At 43.6% G+C, this 4,545-nt stretch overlaps 1 pseudogene; it reads right to left on the reverse strand.

Moving 5' to 3' along the window:
* Positions 1-3,402: 3,402 nt before the first annotated feature.
* LOC130019903 (GPN-loop GTPase 3-like) lies at positions 3,403-4,290 on the reverse strand (annotated as a pseudogene).
* Between the last annotated feature and the right edge of the window lie 255 nt (positions 4,291-4,545).

Consider the following 4,545-nt stretch of genomic DNA (forward strand, 5'->3'; position numbering starts at 1 on the left):
CCTTAGATGAGCTTTAGAAAACCATTAGTTCAATATGTTCCTTCACTTTTTAGTGTATGAAATTGTTCAACACCTCTTCTGACTGCTATGTTCCAGAATCCAGGTATTCTCTGTCACTCACAAGCTAAATAATTTTAATTAAGTCAGGTGCTACTATTATTATCTACATCACTAAATTTCCAGTAATTTACCTGACTTATCAATGGTTATACACCTGATTAATAATGAAGAGGAGCTTCAGGGTTAAGACTTATTAATTACATATATAGTATTTAAACTTCCTGGAATATTCCACAGAGTATATCAATGTAGATATATTAAAAGTTTTGCTACTAAAAAGTCACACTAGAAGAAAAGTTTAAATATATAGAACAGTAGTTATGTGTGCAATACATCCACTTCTACCTCTGTGGCATGAAGAAAATATTTTAATAGCATCTAGTTCCCAAATATTTGGCCAAATATTAATCTGTAGGTGCTTCTAATGTTTCTCTTCTCTATTCAATTTGTTTTCATTTTATTAATTTCTTTTTTCTCTTCCTTCCTTCCTTCCTTCCTTCCTTCCTTCCTTCCTTCCTTCCAACCTTTCTATAGATTTCGCCAGTTATCACCTACTTCCAGCTCTGTGTTTACACTGGTACTATGGAGGGGGCCACACAATGACAGGGACCAAACCCATATGTAAATAATATACCTATTGAGTTATCTCCCTGGCCTCTCTGATTTTTTTTATTTTTTATCATTTCTTTTTGTTTTTGGTGTTTTATTTGTGGCTACACACAACAGTGTTCATGGCTTACTGGCTGTGTGCACTAGGATAACCTGATTATGCTCAGAATCCATATAGAATGCCAGGAATCAAAACTGAGTCTTCTAAGACTATATTCAAGACTAGTTCTCTACCCACTGTACTATCACTCTGACTCTGGGATTTTATTTCCTTGTATTTAGGGGAGGGTAATAGGAATACAAATAGAGCTATATCCAGTGCTTATGTCTCTGTACTCGGGGATCACTTCTAGTAGTGCAAAGAGTGGTGCAGATTCATCTGTAGGAAGAGACAGAGGCCTAAAAGAAATTTGGAAGAACAGTTGCTCATACAGACGAACAACTTTGTATTAGTTTCAACAGAATGATTTACTTTTAGTTGTACGTGATTCTTCTTCCCATTTTAGCATGTCAGAATGTTCAGTATTTTGCCTGATAGTGTTAGCACGAAAGGAAAAGTGCCTTCATAATATTAGCAGTCATATTTTCCTCTGTTATATTCTGGTTAAATTCAATTTTATTCACAGCGTTGCCGTTTTAGTAACTTTTTTTTTCAGTCACAATCAATAATTTGAGTGATTTATTAATTGTATTGTTTTGGTTTGCTTTGGGGGACACATTGGCCGTGTTTGGACTTCTACCTGGCTCTATGCCTAGGACCCCTCTAGGAGGTGTTCAGGGGAACACAATGGGGTGTCTGAAATCAAACCTGAGTCTTCCACATTCAAGGCTGCACTTAAAAAAAAAAGGAAAATAACTTTTTAGAGGCACATTCTTTCAAGTTTCTGCTCCCTGCTCTCCCCAGGGCCTTGAGTTCACCACGTGAACAGAACTTGTGGGAAGAGGGAAAGCAGGAGCAGCCCAGAGGGGGCTGTGAAGAGAGCAAGCCCTGCTGCCAGGGCCACAGCTGACTTGTCCTCCCTGTGATGTGCTCGATGACATCACTGGCCTCTCTTTCTGATGCAACCAGTCAGGCTGGCAGCCTCCGCACCACGTCCCCATACTCACTACTTGGTTCATTGCGGAAACTCATAGGAAGCAAACATGTTTTGCTGTTTACCAAGAAATTGTGGTTGTAAAACCCCAAAGTGTAGGACACTGAAAAGATTCAGAAACTGGGTGAGGACTCATTGGAGAACTCCCCGGAATTCTTCACGAAGACAGCCGGTAGTTCAGGTCAGCAGCAACTGGTCCGGGCAGCCGCAGCACTGATGCCCATGATCAGTCTTCATCACCGCCCTGAGTGTGATGGCACAGAAGCTGTGTGTGTGGAAGAGTGTGCACACCTGTGTGTGAACGTGTTTATCGGAGAGAGCAAATTTGAGTGTATACTTGAGATGGTGTGTGTGAATGTATATATATTTATGTATGTATGTGTGCCTGTGTGTGTGTGTGTGTGTGTGTGTGTTGTGAGATCATCTTGAGGGCAGCCTGCTCTAAGCAGATGAGTCGTCAAATCTAGCCACCCAGGTAAGGTCACTGCTCACTGAGATGGTACTAGGAGGTGCTCTTTGGCCAAGACTTTTCTAAACTTGATTGTTTCAATCTCATTCCTATGGGAGGTCTGTGTAGATGCAGGTCTACCAGCAGGGAGGAACTCAGAAGGGGGAAGCAGCGCTTCTGGAGCTGAGCCTTTGTTGTTCTCCCACAGCAGAGTAGCCCACAGGAGAAAAAGAAGATCTTCTACATATCCTCTGAGTCCAGTTCCTCTGAAGAAAGTCTGGAATCAGCCAGCACCAAGCAGAGCCAGATATCGTCTAAGCAGAAAGTTGAGATTGGCCAAGGAGTGTCAACTCCCCAAAGGGCACCGCCTTCAATGCCATGGCCTGAGACATATGGCAGAGAAAGAGACTCAGAGCACCAGAAGAAAAAGGGTAAGAACCAAGGGGTATGTATATATGCACAAGTACAAGGGGAATGGGAAAAGGCCCACCTAGAGGTGTCCTGGGGGCTGGTGTTGGAAAAAGTCACAAGCCGGAGAGCCCATTCTGGGAAGGCCTCCACAGGAAACCACCGTGAGGAGGGCCCATGGTCTCCCCTTTGTGCTGGGCTCCCTGTTGGGGTCAACTTTGGAGAATCCATAGAAGTAGCCATCTGCGTGACCTTTTTTCTTATTGATTCTTTAGTTCCAGCTCTGAAAGTATACTTGGCTCCGTCTCGATGGACAGAGCCATCACTGACCTCTCCAGTACCAGCTGCACGGCCACCCTGTGTGGCAACATTGGACCAGTTCCCAAAGGACTTAGCATGGTTACAACTGGAAGCCCAGGGTCTCTCATCAGTGTTTCTGTCTGGAGACCCTCCCACCAATGAGTATCTTGCCTCGGTATATTTTATGATTTTTATTATTTGTTTTTACTTTATTTGTTATATTTTCATTTAAATAAATTTTGATTGCTACTCTTCACAAGCATCCAGTTGCATTTTTTCTTCTTTCTTTATTTGCTTTTTGGGTCACACCCGGAGAGCACAGGTGTTACTCCTGGCTCTTCACTCAGGAATTACTCCTGGCAGTTCTCGGGGGACTATATGGGATGCTGGGAATCGAACCCAGATCTGTCGCGTGCAAGGCAAATGCCCCACCCACTGTGCTATCACTCCAGCTCCACATTCAGTGGCATTTTAACATATTCTTCATTTGTTCTGGCATTCTTGAAAATATTCATCAAACATAGAAGACGATTCATCTTCATGTTCCTTGGGTTCTTTGAATTCCAAACCTTCTCCATACTGAATGGCAAAATCAATATGCGTAATACAATGTTCATGCTTTCTTCATCTGACTGATTGTAAGGCAAAAATCGAACATTGTAAGGCATGTGATCAATCAGCCCACATATGGCGTTAGTCAGTTTTTTGAATTTTTGCTTCTGAAGTTATTTTTATAATAATCTAATAAAGAATACATGTCTGGATCTAGAAAATTCTCAATTTCCTTTTTAGCTCTTTTACTCAGTAAGTCCATTTTTGTCATGATGTTAACTTGTGGGATTTCTAGAGATACCATAGCACTCCAGGCTGCCAAGATGCCAGAAATAAACTTAAATGACTCCACCATGAATTGAGAATCAACAAGAAACTCCATAGACTGGGAACTCTCACTGTTCCAGCTGCTGAACCAGCTGTTTCATCACGGGCAGGTGGGTGTACAACTCACTCTGACCTGGACAGTCAAAAAGAATGTAGTCATCCTCGACATGGCCAAGGCAATTCTCCAGCCAGTCAAAATTATTGGCGAAATACTCCATGCAAAACACCAGTCCTCCTTTGGGACCGAAGCACAGGGAGCCGTCCTCCATCACATCATCCACCTAATAGTTGAAATGCTCCTCCGGGGGATCTAAGTTCACCACCTGGACAGAACGGCCGAGGGCTTCACAGTGCTGGACCATGGTGGCACAGTCGGTACTAAACATCCGTGCTTAAGTTTCAGTCATACAATGAGGGCAACTTGCATTTTCCCATCTCCTTCTGAACCCTCACCTTCCCGCTGCCCATGACCAGCTGCGCATAGCCAGGCATCCCGCCTCACTGCCTCACCGCAGCCTGACCGGCAGCCTGACCGCTGCCCAGCCACGGGCTCACGGCCTCCAGCCTCGCGACAGACTCCCAGGCAACCACCACAAGTTCCCAGGCAGCCACGACAGTCTCCCAGCCCGCCTCACTTAAACTCATATTTTAAATATGTGATAGTTAATTTATGTTTTAGAAATTAGGATCTCACCCTCACAGCAAAGTCTGGCAAGCTCCCCATGATGTATTCGATATGCCAAACAC

This window comes from Sorex fumeus, unplaced genomic scaffold (assembly GCF_029834395.1).
Source record: "Sorex fumeus unplaced genomic scaffold, SorFum_2.1 ptg000010l, whole genome shotgun sequence".
Lineage (NCBI taxonomy): Eukaryota > Metazoa > Chordata > Mammalia > Eulipotyphla > Soricidae > Sorex > Sorex fumeus.